At 42.2% G+C, this 20,702-nt stretch overlaps 1 long non-coding RNA gene across 2 annotated transcripts in view; it reads left to right on the forward strand.

The window, feature by feature from the left end:
* Nucleotides 1-17,864, forward strand: part of LOC131277396 (uncharacterized) — a 50,728-nt gene extending 32,864 nt beyond the window's left edge. For both annotated transcript variants that reach the window (XR_009184572.1, XR_009184571.2), the window contains exons 3-4: nucleotides 14,672-14,748; nucleotides 17,437-17,864. This is a non-coding gene — a long non-coding RNA (uncharacterized lncRNA). The remainder of the gene's footprint in view (nucleotides 1-14,671; nucleotides 14,749-17,436) is intronic.
* Nucleotides 17,865-20,702: the final 2,838 nt, after the last annotated feature.

Raw genomic sequence — 20,702 nt, forward strand, 5'->3', positions numbered from 1 at the left:
AAAAGAATTCATGTTATATTCAAATACGAAAGAAATAAGTGCAGTATATCCCACCACAAATGAATGAAAACTCTTCATCATGACCTACATGATGTACTGAAATATACTTTCTGAAAAGAATATGAAAGGCATTAAGAAAATGAAATAATATATGACAATACATCATAAGTGGAAAAAAAAAACCCCAAAAAAAATGAATGAGAAGAAGAAAATAAGAACAATGGGAAAAGAGTTCAAGATTGAAATGTAATCTCCATGAAGTAAGGTGACAAGATAATGCTTAAGTCTAAAGAGAAGGATAAAAAAGTAGAAAGGACTGAAAGTCTTAAATGGAGAATGGTAAAGATGAAAAACAAGGCACAGGCTGAGGAATGGTGCAGCTGGTCCAGCGTCTGTTCCCTGGGGTGCCTGAGCCAGGAGGTGGGCGGGGCCATCGCAGTCCCTCGGCCCTGGCTGTCCCTGGGTCTGGGGGGGCCTCATGTGGGTGGTCCTGGAAGCTGCCCCCTCCTCCCATGATGCTCAGCTCCGGGCTGCAGGCCTTGGCAGTTGGTGGTGTCCAGGCTTCAGCGCCAGGCCTTGGGCGACGGCTGTGGCTCCTCAGGTCTAGGCCGCCTTGAGCTCGCACCTGGGAGGATTGTGGTAGGTGTGAGTCCTGTGCACTGAGGGAGCCCCCCTTCATCTGCGCTCCTTGTCCTTTACTCCACTGGGTGTCCCGGCGGCTGGAGTGGGAGGTGGCGCGTGTGTCTGCCGTGGACCCGAGGGGACTCCAGAGCCCGGATTTGTACCTTAACGTGGTGTGTTCCCACCTGTCCAGGGCAGTCCTGGGTTATGTCTGTTGTCCTCCCTTTTCATGTCACCCGTTCCACTAAGGCTATTCTGATGTGACTTTATGTTATATTGTCCCGTTATTAGGTCTGTTATGGAAATTTACTTAAGGAAGTTTGACTTAATGCCTGAATAACTTAGTTATTTGGGTAGAAATTTTAAAATGCGCAAAAAATGGAATGTCCAGTCAACCACAGATATATATGCTTATACCTGGCTGATCTGTTCATGGAAGGAGGTGAGAGAAATTGGTAAGTGGCGTCTGGGAGCAGGGGCTGGATGAGAGAGAGGATTACCTTTAGTTGTGTACTCACTTCAGCATTTGATTTTTTGTTAATATGAGCATGTATTTTTTTCCCACCAAATACAAAATAATAAGAAAGATTGATAATAATAATAAAGATAGGTATGTACTGTCATGTGAATTTTCCTTCCAGGGACCTCTAGTCAGCCGGACATTGCCAGACAATGGGAGAAAATTTGTTTTTATGTTCATGAGACATATTGGTATGCAATTTTCCACTTTAAAAATATCTTTATGTGGTTTTAGGATTAGGGTAATGTTGGCCTCCTAGAGCGAGTTAGGAAATGTTCCCTTTGTTTTCTGAAAGAGATTGTGGAGAACTGTTTTCATTTATCCTTAAATGATTGATAGAATGAATCATCTGAACCTGGTCCTTTCTTTTTTCAAATGTCATAGATTTTTTTATTCAAAATTTTACTGGCTATAGGTCTATTCTGATTATACATTTGTTCTTGTATTAGTTTTGATGATTTGTATCTCTCAAGGAGTTTTGGGCCATTGCATCTAACTTATCAAACTATTGGATGTAGGGATGTTCATAGTCGTCTTTGAATACCCTTTTTTTTTCTCTCCCCTCTCCCCCACCCCCCAGGTGTCTGCTCTCTGTGTCCATTCGCCGTGTGTTCTTCTATGTCCACTTGCATTCTTGTCAGCAGCATCGGGAATCTGTGTCTCTTTTTTGTTGTGTCATCTTGCTGTGTTAGCTCTCCGTGTGTGCGGTGCCACTCCTGGGCAGCTCTCCTTACAGGGCACACTCCTTGTGTGTGGGGCTCCCCTACGTGGTGGACAGCCCTGCATGGCACGGCACTCCTTGTGTGCATCAGCACTGCACGTGGGCCAGGTCCCCATGGGTAAGGACCCCCCATGTGGTAGGCAGACGCCCTATCCGTTGGACCAGATCCACTTTCTAGGGTATCCTTTTAATGTCCGTGGAACCAGGAGGGATGACCTCTCTTCCATTCCTGGTATTGGTAATTTGTGTCTTCTCTATTTTATGTTTGGTTAGCGTAGAGGTTTATCAGTTTGATTAATCTTTTCAAAGAAGAAAGTCATGCTTTAGTTGGGCTTAGTTTTCATTTCTATGTGATTAACGTGCAGGAGTGCCCTTGCCAGGCTGTATGATAAGTGTATATTTAGTTTTACAAGGAACTGCTAACTAGTTTTCAGAGCGACTATACCACTTTACATCCCTTCGAGCAATACATGAGAGATCTAGCTTCTCTGCCTTCTAACCAGCATTTGGTATTGTCAGTTTATTTTTGTCTTGATTACATGTGGTTATACCTCATAATGGTGTAGTTTTCATTTTCCTGATTGCCAATTATATTGCGCATCTCTTCATGTACTTATTTTCCATCCATATATCTACTGTGGAGAAATATTTGTTCATATATTTTGTCCTTTCTAATACTAATGTTTTTATGATTGAATTTTGGAAATTCTTTTAATATATTCTAGATATGAGGGTTTTTTTAAATTTCCTAGAACAATGTCCAGGCATTGAAGCCAGGATCTCATAAGTGGGAAGGCAGCCCTCAACCCCTGAGCCAAATTGGCTCCCTTGAGTTGTCTATTTGTTTTTTTGCTGGTTCTCTGTTGTTTGTTTTTTTGTCTTAAGAGGTATCGGCATTGAAACTGTAACCTCCCATATGGGAAACAGGCTTTCTACCGCGTGAGCCACATCCACTCCCAATTTTGTACATACCTGTTCCATATATCAGCTCCAGATTTTCTAGATATCTGTTCTTTCTTTGTCATAGTTAGGTTTGTAAATATTTTTTCTGGTCAGTAGTTTGCCTTTATAGTTTATCTTTTGTGGATCAGTATTTTAAAGTTTGTTGAAGACTGATGTGTCCTCTTTGTTTTTTATGGATCTCATTCAGCGCACTCTCCCTTAGGATTCTGTGTCCATGTTTTCAAATATGAAATGGGTTTGATGATGCCTCAGTATTTCTATTGCCTATCCTGACCACTCCACTGATTCTTCTGCTTCCATGTCAGAATCAAAAAAAAAATGTTTTTTAATTTACAAAGTAGCTTTAGATGACATATATGTTCCATCAGAAATAGAGGGGACTGACATATACCCCACCCTTCCCCCTAGCACACTTTCCCTCAGGAACAACATCTTTCATTAGTGTGGTCCATTTGTTACACAGCTAGTGCTCTGTCTAATCCACCATGTCTCTTACCTGGAATACTGTGATAGCTCCTACCTGGTCTGCATTTTGGCCTGCTTCCCTCTGTGGCCCATTCTTATCTTGTAGCTAGAGTGATCCTGTGAAAGCCTAAGGCAGGTCTTGTCCCTTGTTACTCTTTACTGAACCCCATATATTCCCAGTTTACAGTAAAATCAAAAGTTCTTATACTGAACTACAAGGACCTCACAATGTGTGCACCAAGTTTTAGGAGAAGTTTTCTTGAGATATATTCACATACCAGACAATCTATGCAAAGTGTCCACAGTGACTTTTAGTATATTCAAAGAGTTGTGCATTCATCACCACAACCAAGTTTAGAACATTTTCTCACTCCAGGAAGGAAAGGCCCATAGCTCTTAGCAGTCACGTCTCAATCCCTCTATTATTCCCCAGCCTTGGCTAACAACTAATCTATTTCCATCTCTATAAATTTCTTTATCCTTACATTTTACAGTAATGAAATAATAGAATATGTAGTACTGCATGTCTGGTTTCTTTCAGTTAGCCTAATGCTTTCTTAAATTTTTGCAATTTTTAAATAATTAGCGAGGTTGTATGTTTATAGTAAAGTCATATGAAAAATACATTGTTCTCATGTATCCCTGTATTGATACTTTGCATTAGTGTGCTAACCTTTGTTAGGACTGATGAAGGAAAATAAGATATTACTGATACCTAAATCCATAGTTTACATTAGGTTTTTTTTCCCATATACCATCCTGTTATTAACAACATGTCATAGTGTCATATATTTGCTAGGATTCATGAAAGAACAGTCTTGTATTTGTATTGTTAACCCAGTCCATCATCCACAACAGCATTCAGTAAACAACCCTGTTTTGACTTCTAACTTTCCTTCTAGTAACGCATATTACCTTAAACTCCTCCTCTCAACCATATTCATAAACATAATTCTGCACAGTTAACTACATTTGCAATAATGTGCTACCACCATCACTGTCCATTTCCAAACATTTACAATCACCTGAAATAGAAATTCTGTGCAATTTAAGCATGAGCTCTCCATTCTCTACCCCCATTCTATCCCTCGGTAAAGTAGTCTAGAGTCTAAATGCATGAGTTTGCTTAGTATCATTAGTTGCTATCAGTGAGAGCATACGATGATTTTCCTTTTGTGTCTGGCTTTTTTCACTGAATATAATGTCCTCAGTGTTCATCCATGTTGTCACATGCATCTGGACTTCCTTCTTTCTTATACCTGTATAATATTCTGTCTTACGTATTTACCACATTTTGTTCATCCATTTATGTGTTGGTGGAGTTGTTTTTCTTTTTATCGTAGTTGTTACATATATATATATGTATATATGTTACATATATATAGTTGGATCAATTTCTTCTATCAAGATTGTGTCACTTAGCTACAAGGTTCCAAGTAGTTGGGCCGTTGCCTTTTACAAAGTGGTTTTCTGTGTTCTCCTAACAAGGTAACAATCACTACAACAGTTTGTGCGAATTCCATCAGAACATCACACTGTATTTTAATTACCTGTTTACCAGCCTGCCATTAGTCTGAGAAGTCTGTGGGTGCAGGGACTGGCTCACCTCCCCTTGTAGAATGCCTGGTACACATAGTTACTAGATTATTAGCTAAATGAGTAATGAATAATATTTTTATTTAAATGGTCTAAGTACATTTATCATTAAAAACCTCCAAATTTCCTAGTCTATAGTATGATTTTAAATTCTCAAGTTTAAACAATTACAACAAGGCTTTGTCCCAACTCATTTCTTACAAATTACAACTTTGAGGTATTTTATCATAAAAAGTTGGTAATCATACGCATAAATTGGTATGAAGTTAAAATTCGTCCTACATTTACTTCATTTCTTAGCCTGACCTTGTAGTAAATCTTTAGCTGCATCGATTTTGGCTGCTAAATAAGGAGATCCTCCCTTGCCTGGGTGATGTAAGAGCATAATTCGTCTATGAGCATCCCTTAGTTTTCCTTTATTGGCAGTAGGGCTTCCACCTGGTATGAATGCTGCCTCTGGTTTTGTCATTTTGGGCTGAAACCCACCTCTGTAATAGCCACCACTGAAGGCAGATGTTGGGAGACTTTGAAAAATTCGTTTTACTTGAGGCTCCATATGCTTCATGGCTTGCAAAACCTAACGGCCTGCAAATCCTGCAGCAGCAATGGTCAGTCCAGCTGCTACCGCTGTGCTGGCCTTAGCTGCAGCTTGGCTGTGCTGCCTCCAGCGGGAGCGCGGTTCATCCCAGCCCAGAGGCCGCGGCCACCCACGCCTCTACCAGACAGCGAGGCTCACCCCTCCCGCAGCTACAACCTCGGCAGCCCTTGTTGGAGGATATTTGCTTCTACCTTTTGTCTATTGTGCGGTGACCATTGGTATACAAATACTTGTCTGAATCCCTGCTTTTCCATTTGTTTTGGAAATATATGTAGAGGTGGAATTGCCAGGTCATATGTTAATTCTAAGTCTAACTTTTCAAGTTACTGCCAAACTGTTTTCCACACTGGGTGCATTTTTATATTCCTACCACCCGTGGATAAGGTTTGCTATTTATATACTTCCTCACTAGCACTTGCTCTTTTCCAATTTTTAAAATAATAGCCCTTTGAGTGGATGTGAAGTGATGAGTCATCATGCTTTTCAACTGCCTTTCCCTAATGGCTAATGGACTTGAGCATCTTTCCATATGCGTATTGGCCCTTTGTATATCTTCTTTCTAAGAAATGTCTGTTTAAATATTTGCCGGTTTACGTGTGTTTGTTTGCCATGCCCCCTCCCTTGGAGGTTAGCCAGTGACTCTTCTGCAATTGTCACTGGCTATTTCTTGGTTGTGTAAATTCCCCCTCAGGACTTGGCTGCTTCCTCCGCCTCTTCTTCTTTTTTTTTAAAGATTTATTTATTTTATTTATTTCTCTCTCCTCCCCCGCCATTGTCTGCTCTATGTGTGTATCTGCTGAGTGTTCCTCTTTGTCCACTTCTGTTGTCAGCGGCACAGGGATCTGTGTTTCTCTTTGTTGCGTCATCTTGTGTCAGCTCTCCGTGTGTGCGGCGCCATTCCTGGGCAGCTGCACTTTCCTTCATGCTGGGCAGCTGCACTTTCCTTCATGCTGGGCAGCTCTCCTTACGGGGCACACTCCTTGCACATGGGGTTCCCCTACACGGGGACACCCCTGTGTCGCAGGGCACCCCTTGCACGCATCACCACTGCGCATGGGCCAGCTCTACGCGGGTCAAGGAGGCCTGGGGTTTCAACCGCGGACCTCCCATGTGGTAGTCGGACGCCCTAACCACTAGGCCAATTCCGCTTCCCATCCTCCTCCTCTTTTGATCCCTATCTCCAGTCTTGTCTCCGCTGACTTAGGTAAATTTTTCTTTTCTCTTTTTGTGGTTGCAGGGCTGGACAGTGATCCTGGGACCTTATTGTGAGAAGCTGGCACTGATTCGCTGAGTCATATACTCAATGCCCTTGAGTTGGTTTATTCACTCGTTTTGCTAGTTTGTTTTTAGGAGCATTTGGCATGAATGTTAACTGTCCTACATGTCTCTAAGGCTCCATTAACTTTAGTTCAATCCTTTTTTCCCCATGTTCCTCATTAACTCATTTTACTCATCTAACTTCCATCTCACTGACTCTTGCCTGTTTTACCTCCATTTTCTTATTGATCGTACCCAGGGAACTTTTGAATTGTGTATTTTCTTTTCATTTTTGTTCATTTATTGAAGTATATCATTCATACCTAAAAATACATAAACTATAAGTTTATAGCAATAGTTGTGAACTTACAAAACAAACATACTTAACGTCATCCAGGGCTCTCATACCTCACCCTCCCACCAATGCCTTACATGGTTGTGAAATATTTTTAACTTGTCGTTAAAGAGTATCCTCAAAATATTACTACTAACTAAAGTATCTTATGTTTGGTGTATTTTTCCCCCAACCCACTATAATAGTAGTATTTTGTATGATTCATACGTGAACATAGGTAAACAATGTGTGTAGTAAAAGGTGTGAACTTACAATGTGAACATGCATACAGTCATACAGGGGTCCCATACAGAAATGCTCCTGCAATACCTTGCACTGTTTTGCAGCATTTGTTACAAATTATGAAAGAATGTCATCAAAATCTTACTACCAGCGATAGTCCTTATCTTACATTTGTGTGTTTTTCCTCCAATTATGCTATTGTTATTTTTTAAATATATTTTTATGACGGTAGTTATAAACCTACAAACCAATCATGCAGATATGCAGCATTCTGATTCAACACCCCTCTGTTAACACTCCACAACGTGGTAGTATATATGTTACAGGTTATGAGACGATATCATCAGGTTATTACTGCGGCCATAGTTTACAGTTGGCACACTTATTCCGTCCTCTCACATTATGAACACAGTACATCTTTGGCATTGATTCATGAATATTACATTATTATCATTAACCATAGTCCATAGGTCACTCCCTTTGTGTTTTTCCCATGCTTCTCCACATTCCCACCACCCTGCAATAGTGATCTATATTTGCACTTGATCACAAAGGACACTCTTGCATCTGTATAGTCAACCACATTTCTCATTCTCCTCTGGTTTTACTGTGCTATTCAGTTCCTAGATGATTCTCCAGCTTTCTGTTAATTGACATTTACATCCCTAGAGTACACTTTTCAGCCATATTCCGGTCCATATACCGTCTGTTACTCACTATAATGTGTTACCATCAATTCTGTACATTTCCACACTTTTTACAGTAAGGTTACTTAAAACTTCCACGTACATTAAACATCAGTAGTCCACCTCAGTCCTTCTCTAATCTCCTTTAAGAATCTACGACCCATCACCAGCTCTTGAAGATATTTTCCTACATTTTCTTTTAGAACCTTTATGGTTCTTTCTGTTATGTTTAGGTTTTTGTTCCATTTTGAGTTAATTTTTGTACAAGGTGTGAGGGAGGGGTCTGTAATAGCCAAATGCGTGCTGATGCAAAATAACAGAAATGGTTTGGTGTATTGGTCAGCCAATGGAGTGCTGCTTCAAAAAGCCAGAAATTGGTTGTTTTTTATAAAGGGTATTTATTTGGGGTAGGAGCTTACAGATACCAGGCCATGAAGCATAAGTTACTTCCCTCACCAAAGTCTATTTGGAGAGCAAATGTCTGCCAATGTCTGCTAGGGCTCAGGTTTCCTGGGTTCCTACCTTCATGGGGCTTGCTTTTCTCTGGGTTAAGGTTCCTTTCTTCCTGGGCCTGGCTTCTCTTTCCTCCGTGAGCTTACTTTCCAGGGTTCCAGCTTATGTCTTGACCATCGAACTTCAGCATCAGAAACCCTCGCATCCAAAGCTCCAACTCTGTCCTTTGTTTGGCCTTTTATCTGTTAGTCCCCACCCACCATGGTGTGGGGAATCAATGCCCCAATCAGGTGGCCTAGTCAAAGCCCTAATCATAACTCTGTCATGCCCAGATACAGATCAGATTAGAAGCATACTCCAGTATTTCTGTTTAGAATTCATCACTTATATCAAACTGCCAGAGTAAGTTTCTATAAAGGGTATTTATTTGTGGTAGGAGCTTACGGATACCAGGGCATCAAGCATAAGTTGCTTCCCTCACAAAAGTGTGTTTTCAGTTGTTGGATCAAGACGGCTGCTGACATCTGTGAGGGTTCAGGGTTCCTGAGTTCCTCCCTTATTGGGGCTTGCTTCTCTGACCTCTGTGTGCTTACTTCTTGGGCCTCCAGCATAAGGCTTCAGCATCAAGTTCCATCATCAAAACTCTAACATCAAAACCCCTCAACTCTGTCCTTTGCCATGCCTTTTATCTGTCAATCCCCACCCACCAAGGTCAGGTACTCAGTGCCCAAGTGACATAAGAGGTTTACTTGATTAACTACTCAAGTATACTGAGTGCAGTATAATCTCATATGTCCAGGGGAAAAGACCAGTTTACAAACATCATCCAATATTTCTTTTTAGAATTCATGAATAATTGCAAACTGGGGAAACGGACTTTTGGCCCAGTGGTTAGGGCGTCCGTCTACCATATGGGAGGTCCGCGCTTCAAACCCCGGGCCTCCTTGACCCGTGTGGAGCTGGCCATGCGCAGCGCTGATGCGCGCAAGGAGTGCCATGCCACGCAAGGGTGTCCCCCGCGTGGGGGAGCCCCACGCGCAAGGAGTGCGCCCGTGAGGAGAGCCGCCCAGCGTGAAAAGAGAGAGCAGCCTGCCCAGGAATGGCACCGCCCACACTTCCCGTGCCGCTGACGACAACAGAAGCGGACAAAGAAACAAGACGCAGCAAACAGACACCAAGAACAGACAACCGGGGGGGGGGGGGGGAAATTAAATAAATAAATAAATCTTAAAAAATAATAATAATAATTGCAAACTGCTACACCCCACCCTCTAAATTATAAAAAGGCATTACCAATAAAAAAAAATTTAAGTCAGTTACAATGCAAGTAGTAAATCACGTGGCAATCAATATAAAGAAATACAGTTTGTGCTGGGGCAAAGTTTTCTATAGATCTCTGAAACTTACAAAATAATTCATCTAATTCCAATACAGAAATGGACAAAGGGTAAACATTTTCCTTATATTGTAGAGAAACTGGGAGGGAAACATGAGTCATGGGTCCTCAACATTTCAGTAAAGCTGCAGGGCATCCTCCATTCAATTTCAGTCTTAGAGTTATTCTTAAGGTGATGGTTTCTTCTTCTTGGGTCCATGTGTGGAACCGCCCTTTCCACTGAATTGTCCAAAGGTTATTTTCTTGTTTCTACCCTCATCAAGCATCGTGTCGTTGACCAAGCTCCAGATCTCTCCCTCCAGGAATGTTGGGGTGATTGCCACACCTTACCCAATCTTTGGGTTAGAGTCTTCACCCCCCCTAGTAGAGTGATGTGAAAACAACATTCTCCCTAACCTATGGCATACAACCTCAGCTCTCTCAGAGTAGTGACTTGACCACCTGGTCTTCTCTAACCTTTGGGGGAGGGGTCCACCTCTCTCATACCTGTGGAGTGCTGACTTTAACTGCCCTATTCCTTGGGGAATGTGTTCTACCCTCTCTGTACCATGGGGCAGCAAAAGTCTCCCAGAACATTGGTCAGGAACATCCACCCTCTTCAACTGCTGGCAAAATCACCCTTTGTCCATATGGGTGGGGTTCCTCTCTTGTCCCAGGGTGATGTCCTAATTCCAGATCTCTGCTTCCATGATTTTTCTCTTAAAGCTGTTTCTCCTTCAATCTCTCCTTCCCCTGTCCTTTTTATTACAGGCTGAGAGTTGTTTTTTTTTTTTTTGTTCATACAGCTCTCTCATAAACCTTGTTGTTTTAGCATGTAGGAAGCAGGGGTACATGCCTACAGACAGTAAGTCTTCCCACAAGTCTTTCCTAGATAAGTATATCTTCAATCTTGATTTACCAGTTCCTAGTTTAGTTAAGTCCTCCAGTGGGGCACTTTCATCAGGGATCTTCATCTCCAGAAGCTTGGAAGTTCCGGAATCCGTTTCTGTTTTCTTTATTCCTGACAGTTCAGTCCTCAGCGTATCTCTCTCATCTAGCATTTTGCTGTAAACTGGATGCAGACGCCAAGCTGCGTTCTCCAGCTCCATTTGGAATTTTCTTCAGCTAAATGCCCAGGCTTGCATTTTCAAATTCTGCCTTCCATAAAATACCAGGAGTTAATCTTGCTAAGTGCTCTGCAACTTTAAAACATGGATTGCCTTTCCTCCAGTTTCCAATAATAATTTCATCATTTACTTTTAAGGCATCATCAAAAGTCTCTTTAGCCTCCATATTGCTATCAGTAGTCTCTTCAAGCACTATAGGTCTTTTCTTCCAAATATCTCACAATTCCTTAAAAAAATACCCCCTTGCCCTTTTTTAAAACCATTCCAGCATTTTGGTAATTACCAAAGAACTTCCCCACACCTCAGGAACAAATTCTTTATTAGTCAGCCAAGGGGGTGCTGATGCAAAATACCAGAAATTGGTTCGTTTTTAGAAAGTGTATTTATTTGGGGTAGGAGGTTACAGATAGCAGGCCCTAAAGGTTAAGGTGCTTCCCTCACCAAAGTGTATTTTCACTTGTTTGGAGCAAGGTGGCTGCCGACATCTGCTAGGGCTCAGGCTTCCTGAGTTCCTCCCTTCCTGGGGCTTGCTTCTCTTCCCTCTCTGTGCTTCCTTCTTGTGGCTCCACCTTAAGACTTCAGCATCAAACTCCAGCATCAAAACTGCAACATCAAAAACCCTCAATTCTGTCCTTGCCATACTTTTTATTGGAGAGTCCCATCCCACCATGGGGCTGGTGCTCAAGGCCCTACTGACATAAGTAGGTTAAGTTTACTGAATCAAGTAAACCTGGGAATCCAGTGTAATCTATATACCCAGAGGAAAAGACAAGTTTACAAACATAATCCAATATTTCTTTTTGAAATTTATGAGTAATATCAAACTGCTACAGGGTCCTTTTTATTTCTTTTGGGTATGGCTCTACAGATCTCCCATGTAGATTTATTGAATGGACAGTTGTGCCTGAGCTGGGTGTGTTTGACAGGTTTGTAAAAAATCTCTTGACCCTAGATGTGGTGGTCTGTTTCTGAAACCATCGTGTTGTTTCCGTTGGTCTATGTGTCTTTTTTTATGCCAGCACCATGCTGTTTTTTTTCCCCTGCAGATAGGTAATATGAGTTAAAATCCAGAGTGAGAGTGCATGGAAGTGAGAGTCGTCCAACTTTGCTTATCGTTTTTAAGATGTGATGACTATTCAAGACCCCTCCCTATTTCAAATAAATTTTGTAATCCTGCTTTCCATTTATTTTTTAAATGCTGGTGGAATTTTTATCAGATTGCACTGAATCTGTGTATCGACTAGAGTAGAATTGGCATTTAATAACATTAATGTTCCAGTCCGTGAGCATGGAATGTCCTTCCAATTATTTACATCTTTTTGAAATTAACAGTGAGTTGTAGTTTTCTTTATACACGTGCTTTGCAATGTTGGTTATGTTCATTCCTAAATATTGTGGTTTTATCTATCATCCTTTATTTTCACCACTCTTTTGATACTCTGTTACTTTTACTGATACAATCTTCATTTGTAGACTCTCTTCCAAGCCTCTCTCTCTTGTTTGTTTTTGTTTTTTTCCGCAGGAGCACACCCTTTAGTATTTCCTGCAAAGCTAGTCTCTTTGTTATAAACTCTCTCAATTTCTGTTTATCTGTGAATATTCTATATTCATCCCAATTTTGAAATACAGTCTTGCCAGATGTGAAATTCTTATTTTGAAGTTTTTCTCTTACAGTGTCTTACATACATCATTGCACTCTGTTCTTTTCTGCATGGTTTCTGATGAGAAATCTGCATTTAATCTTACTGGAAATCCCTCATGTGTCACGCATTGCTTGTCTCTTGCTGCTCTCAAACAGAGCACTGAATGAGAATGATTATAATGGCAATATATATTCTAGTCAAATAGATGGACTTTAAAGAAAAATAGAAATCCTTTGTGCATTTAGAAAAAACCAAGTGGCATAATAGTAAGAACATTAGAATCTCATCAAGGTTTTGAAAACCGTGCATCGTGTGAATGGAAAATGGAGTCATTAATTTTATACCCATGACAACTCATGTCCACGTGTAAAAGGCATGGAAGACCAAGTATTACACTTAGACCATGGGTCATGGGTCATAATGTTCCCTTGTTCCCTTCCATGTGAGTGAGCAGAGTTCAATAAAGGAAGTGTTTAGAAAGACATTGGCCTGAGGACAGATGCTAAGTATTAAATTTACCATTGCTTGTTCAGCTATGACTAAATGAGGGTTCTATGAGAGAGGGAGTGTCCTTGGTGGAAGCCACCAGGAAGACAGACTTCAGATAATCCAGGGAACTCTGTCTCTCTTTAGGGTGCTTATCTGTATATGTGTTTGTTTTATTGATCAATATTAAGAAAAAAACTAGTGAGGGTTAAATATTGTTTAATATAATACCTAATATTAAAAGTAAATCCTTATTCTAAAACTCACTTTAAATCTATTGTAGTAAAAACTTGACTTTCACTGAATTGGTTGATTAGAGAAAGTGTATAAGGGGTCCAGTCCTGAGGCATCTCCATTTGTTTGGTTTTATGTCTTCTTTCAGTCTCCAAACACCAGCTCCTCTGAGGTTCCAGCTAAGACCCTCAGTTCATGCGTGGTCTTTGTAGCTGTCAGTACTAGGATCTGCAACACAAACACTTGTTCTGGAGTCTGGGAAGGCAGAGAGAGAATGGAGGAGGAAGCTGTCCATGTTGACCCTAGAGACACCTGCCAGCCCACTTCTCCAAATTAAGGAGCCATTGGGTGGATGGCCAAGCACCCCAGGGGCTTGTATGGAAAGGGTCTCTGTTCCCTGTGTAGTTCTCAGGACACCCTTTACTTCCTGTGTCTATTTTCATCAGCTAGTTCTTTTCTTCACTTGCATGGTCACATAAAATATTAATTGCAGCTTCTGTTGTGTTCCCTTCAGTATTCCTGAATTTCCTGAAATGCCAAAAAGAAAGCTAGGAAAGCCGTGGATTCCATGTGCACTTGTTTCCCTTCTTCTCTTCTTCTGATTTCCACATTTCCTCTTCTTTCTCTTCATCTCTTTTTACTTCCCAAATCTCTTTATTTGACCCTAGTACAGGATAATTTCTAGAATCAGACTTGTTCTGGAACAGTGTTGACAGCTGGGGGAGGGAGGGGAGAAAAGATTTATGCGTGTCCACGTGACCCAGTGCAGGAAAACCCGCAGTGGCCTGAGGAACATTGTCAGGGAGGGGCATGAGTAGAGCTTGGGGGACAGGGCAGCCGTGTCTGGCTGGAGCTGTGGGTTCTGAGAGGAGCAGGGAGCCCTGGGCCCTGTGGTCCAGAGACGCTGTGGTGGGCCTGGTTCATTCCAGGAGAGCAGGTCAGCAGAGGGGGAGAGCCAGGGTGTGAAACAGGCCAGTCAGTCGCCCCTTCCCCAAGTCCTCCAGAAACCCTGCCAGGCCTTGGGCAGTGCTGAGGGGCAGCTGGACAGCGCTTTCTCTGAAATGGGAGCCAGTTCAGTTTCATTCCTAATCCTGGAATTTTGGATTTGGGTGAAATGTGGAGGCTAGGAAGTGTATTCCAGGATATGCCACCCACTGCCCCTCTCACTCACACCCCCTGCCTTGACCCCACATTCACAAGCACCCCCACAGGCTTGCACATAGACAGTCCCCAGTCCCTGTACCCAGAATCCATGCCAGCTTACGGGACCACCGATGCTTATAAGAACGGTAGTTCTTTACCTGGAATATCAGTTTCTCTAACCAAACCCCAATTCTTGTTTCTTCTAGCATATGGAACCAGAATGATTCTTCAGACAAAGCCAGCAGTCAGTCTCTGATCTTCTTATACAGATTTTTCCTCAAAAGTGAGTGATTCCAGAATATGCACTGTTTTTGCTTGCTTTTAGAGTCATGCCCAATTACAGAAATGAAAACTCTGTATCAGATCATGCTGTGTAGTGTTTGCTCAGGTCCTGTGTTCTCTTGGTGCTTTAGAAGAATAGGTGGGAAATGGTGGTTAAGTCAAAGGCCCCATAAGGAAGTATCGGGACATCTGTGGAAGGGCACAGGCTTTGCTTGGACATACATCCCTCAAGCCCATTTTGCTTTGCAATTACAAAATTCTTAATAGATGGAGGGAAAATTGTTGCTGAGGTAATGACCCCTACCATATAGTTAATAATCTGCTGCTGCCTCTTGAGAATCTCATTTTCAAAAGGGGTCAGTTTGAATAGGACCCCATTCGACACTTTCTTCTCCTACAAACTTGTTAATATCAAATACAGGTATATGCTTAGGTCTCTTTATATGAAATCACTGGAAAGATAAAGAAACAAGGTAAAATTTGTATCGTAAAATGGAATAGCAGCACCACCGCAACATTAGATGGTGCCACCTCATCTTCTTAGTCATTGAGAACCTCAACCATCATTTATTCCTTGGGAGCTGGGAGGACACAGAGTATCTCCGAGCACATTGGCATTTTAACCATGTATTACTTGGAATATTCTGGCTTTGGACAGATGGGTAGAGTGTTTGGAGTTTGTGGATTAACAAGTTCAGTGTGAGCTGCTGGTCTGGCCATCTTTCTTACTATAAGAAGAATAGCAAAGACAGTAGGAGGAAGGAAATGTGAATTAGAGTGCTTGTTTTTGTAGTTAATGGCAACGTAAACTAACTTGTGATAATTAGTGTAGAAATGGAATTAAAATTCAATGAGAACTATACAGCAAGTTGGCGGTGTAAGAAGAAGCTCCTAATGGCAGCTGCTGCTACAGGGCAGTTAGCAAACACCCAGAGCTCTCTGGAGCTAGATGAAGCACGTGTTGGAAGGCTCCAGGAGGCCAGAAGAGCATCCTGCATCATCCTTGAAGGAGTGGAAGCAGGAGATGCCCATCTGCAGAGAAGACTCGTAAGTAGAGGCTCCACGCCCAGGAGACCGGGGCCCATCCTCCTCTGGTGGCACAGCCCGCCTGAGGAGCTGTCCCGAGGCTGGAATTGAAAGCACCACTTCCCCAAAATGGGAAAATATCTTCAAGACCTGGTGGAAGGTGGTGGATTCTTAAATGGGATAAGAGAAGGACTGAGTGGAGTACTGATGTTTAATGTATGTAGATGTTTTAATTAGCTTTATTGTAATATTGTGGAAATGTATAGAGTTGATGGTAACACACAGTGAGTAACAGCTAGTTTATAAAATGGGATGTGACTGAAAATGGTAGTCCAATTATGTGGAATTGTGGTTGATGGTACAGATGCACGAGTGTCCTTTGTGAGCTCGAACAAATGTAAGTCAGTACTGCAGGGTTTTGGGAATGTGGAGAAGCATGGGAAAAATACAGCTGCAGTGACCTCTGGACTGTGGCAATAGTATATTATTCTTGAATCTATGCAAAAGATGTACTATGTTGATACTGAGGCAGTATGGAAAATGTGAGGCAAATGTACACTATGGACATGGCAATAATCAGATGATATTATTTTACCTGTAGCAGATGACACAGCACATTGTGGTGTGTTGATGGAGGAGTGTTGTTTGGGAGTTTTGCGCATGTACGTGATTGTTTTATAAGTATAACTTTTGTTATTAAAAATATATATACATATTTAAAAAATGATAGGGTGGGTTGGAGGAAAAACAGACCAAATGCAAGAGAAGAACTATGATTAGTAGTAAGATTTTTGACAGTGTTCTTTCATAGTTTGTAAGAAACGTCTTAAGGTGGAGGGTCGATGTATGGGACCCCTGTAGGATGTTATGCGTGTTTGGTTTGTAGGTTCACAACTTTATCTATACTTAATTGTTTATGTATGTTCATATATAAATGATATAAAGATGATAATCATTGGATGGTTAGGGGGAAAATACTTTGTTTATTAGTAATATTTTGACAATGCTCTTTAATCATTAGTCAAAAAGGTTTAAAAACAATGCTAGTTATTGGTGGTAGGGTGAGATGATATATATGTTTATTTGATGTTATGTATGTTCGTTTCCTAAGTTCAGAACTATTACACATTTTTCTTTTTATTTCTCTACCCTCCCCACCCCAGTTGTCGGCTCTCTGTGTCTATTCACTGTGTGTTCTTCTGTGACTGCTTCTATCCTTGTGAGCAGCAGCGGGAATCTGCATTTCTTTTTGTTGCGTTCGTGTGTGCTGCAACATTCTTGTGCAGTCTGCACTTTCTTTCGCGCTCAGTGGCTCTCCTTACAGGGCGCACTCCTCGCGCATGAGGCTCCCCTTCGCAGGGGACACCCCTGCGTGGCAGGGCACTCCTTGCACGCGTCAGCACTGCACATGGGCCAGGTCCACACGGGTCAAGGAGGCCCTGGGTTTGAACTGCAGAGCCCCCATGTGGTAGGTGGATGCCCTATCTGTTGGGCCAAGTCCCCTTCCCCTATTATAAATTTATTGTTGATGTATGTTTATGTACGAATGTTATGTTTCTACTTTTTAAAAATTCAACAACAGTGTCCCGTGGTGCCTTCTGTGTGTTCTGTAAAATATCTCGTAAATTTCCAAAATTGCCATTGTTGTTTTTACATCTTCCAGATCTTTTCAACCACATGGATCCACATATGCTGACCATGCATTTGCCATATGTTCTCTAGGAATTTCTCCTTGATGAAAAGCAACCATTTTGGTGGATTGGATTCAATTCCAGGCAACTCAAATACTGTGGTTTTGAAATCATCTACTTTTTTCCCCTCAAAGCTGAGTGATTCCATAATATGTACTCTCTTAGCTTGCTCTTGAAGCCCCCTGCAATTAGAGAAAATAAAACTCTGTGAGAGTCATGCTGTACAGTGTTTGCTCAGATCTTGGTGAATTTAGAAAACCAAATCTTGGTGATTTTAGATATAGCACTAAATTCAAAGACCGAAGAAAATTTTGGAGGGTACCTACATGAGCTGTTCCTGTCCATTTGGTGGCAATTACGAGTGCCTTAATTCAAAGAGGAAAAATTGCTTCATAGGAAAAGGCTCCCTACCATACAGCTTATAAGCTGAGGCTGCTTGTTTTATCAGGTGTCCTTTATTAGGAATCCCCTCTTCGATATGTCTCCTCCCCCAGAATGGCAGCTGGCATCTGTAGTGTACATGGTCGTGTTTTCTTGTCTGTACTCAATTGAACAAGAATGAATGCAAGAAAGGAACATATCTATTTTAGAGAAAAACAGGTGACTTTATCTTGGCATTAGATATGGCCCTTCATCTACCCTGTCAGTCAGAAGCTCCTCTAACATGTTCTCCAAGGGACCTGGGAGACAAAGATACTGTCACCTTGCTCAGGGAACTTGACTTGACTAGAACAAGGAAGGGGCTAGAGGGTATGGAAGCTCTTGGTTAACAAGCAATGTATCAGCGCTCTTATTTATTCACATTCTAGCACGTATTCTTTTCCTTTCATGGTTTTATTTTGGCTATTGTAGTATATAAGTTGTTTTCATTTGAATTTCCCTAATGAATAATGTCTTTGAATAGCTTTTCATGTCATCATTGGTAATTGTTATGTCCTCCGGAGACTTAACTATTCATGTCCTTTGCCCATTTTTAATTGTGTTGCTTTTCTTTCTTTTGTGTTCTGGGTGTTATTTTTAAGTCAGTGTCTTTTTTTTAAAGATTCAGAGATTACACAAAATGTTACATTAAAGAATAGAAGAGGTTCCCATATACCCCACTACCTACCCCCCAACTCCTCCCATATCAACAACGTCTTTCATCAGTGTGGCATATTCATTGCATTTGATGAATACATGTTCAAGCGCTGCTACACAGCATGGATTATCGTTTACATTGTAGTTTACACTGTCTCTCCATCCATTCATTGGGTTATGACAGGATATATAATGTCCCACATCTGTTCATGCAGTTTCATTCAAGACACATCCAAGTCCTGAAAATGTCCCCCCATCACACGTCTTTTTCCCTCTTCCTGCCTTCAGCAACTCCCATGTCCACCGTCTCCACATCAATGACATAGTTTCTTCCATTGCTAGAGTCACAATAATTTTATAGTAGAATACCAGTAAGTCCATCCTAATTCATATTTTATTCCTCCATCCTGAGGACTCTGGGATGGCGATGTCCATTCCACCTATAAATCGAGATGGGGCTTAGATCCCCCGTGACCAATGGATGGGATTCTCCTGCTTGCAGTTGAAGACTTTCTCAATTCCCTGGTGTGGTGTTTGACCATCCTCACCTCCCTGTTAATTAACCTGGGTAAGTCCAACGAACCAGAGAGTAGGTATTGCAATTCTACTTAGGTTCTGGGCCCAGCTGGCACACGGACAGCCCAGAAATTCAAGTCTCCTGAGCATACACCTATCCCAGCACCAACCTCAGGTTCAGTAAAAGTGACAGAAGAGGGATATGTAGCGAGATCACATCTGAGTCCAACTCCATCACAAGTTCCAGAGTAGGGCCCACTGGCAAGGCAGTGAACTCCAGAGCCATCTGTCATAACTGTAGGACCTAAGTGGGCAAACACTAGTGAGGAAGGATGGCCCAATGATGGGCCCTTGATACTGAGGACTATGATAATGAGCCTGTGTGCATGAAGTTTCAACTGGGCATAGAACTGCAGGGTGCCTAAGAGTTACCTCTGAGAGCCTCCATGTTCCTCAGATTGTTTATGTATGTTCATATATATATGACATGAAGATAATAATAGGGAGGCTTGGGGGAAAACACTTTGGTTAATAGTAATATTTTGACTATGCTCTTGAATCATTAGTTTAAAAGGTTTGACAAGAATATGTTATTGGTGGTAGGTGAGTCATGGAAGTCCTGTCTGATGTTATATATGTTTATTCCTTTCTTTCACAACTATTACAATACACTTACTGTTCATGTGTGTTTGTGTGTGGGTGATGTATTTCAATAAATCAGTTTTTAAAAAAAAGTGCATTGCAGGGAAGGAGCTGTGGCTCAATCAGTTGGGCTCCCACCTGCCATATGGGGGACCCTGGGTTCATGTCCTGGGCCTCCTTGGTAAGGGAGGTTTCCCTGCACATCGCGGAGAGCTGACACAGCAAGATGACACAACAAAGGGAGACAAGCAAATATAGAAAAGTTGCGCAGCAAATAGAAACAGAGAACACATAGCCAAAAACACGTCAAAAGGGGGGGGGTAGGAATTAATAAATAAGTAAGTCTTTTTTTTTAAAAAGTTCAATGTCTTGCCTGACATCTCACTGTTGGCCTATCTCCTCAGACAGTTGCCCTAGTAGCTCAGATAGCAGACTCCCACCTCTGATTGCTACCCACTTCCTTCGCCAACCGTCCAGAGCTAACCTGATATCTGCCCCCATTCCTAGTAACTGCTTACAGCAGCCAACCACAAGTCCGCCCATGCTTCCGCCAATCCCCTACCGACCCGTTCACCCCCCCCACCCTCCTCACCTCCTATATAACCCACTGTACTTCTTCAATAAATCGGACTTGCGCACAGACCTGGTCTCCGCGGCTCCTTCCTTCCCCCCGCCGTGCGTCCTCCACACCTGAGAGCCCCCGAGGTTGTCTGCCGCGACCTCGAACCCCGCTGAAGTGCGGCTCTCCTGACCCCTCCAGCTGCCCCCGTCAGGAAGAGATTCCCCCGCACACTGGCGCCCAACGTGGGGCCAAAGCAACCCCACCACAGCACAACGTGGGGCCAAAGCAACCCCACCACTGCACCGCTCCGAGGGTAAGGGCCCCGAGAACCTCCGCCGCCTCACTCCATAACCTGGCGCCCCCCCCTCCTCTCTTCTCACCCCTATCTTTTCACTCTGCATTGCTGCTCCTGAACCTTGGCGACCTCATACGATCCACGGC

This window comes from Dasypus novemcinctus (genome assembly GCF_030445035.2).
Source record: "Dasypus novemcinctus isolate mDasNov1 chromosome 12 unlocalized genomic scaffold, mDasNov1.1.hap2 SUPER_12_unloc_1, whole genome shotgun sequence".
Classification (NCBI taxonomy): Eukaryota; Metazoa; Chordata; class Mammalia; order Cingulata; family Dasypodidae; genus Dasypus; species Dasypus novemcinctus.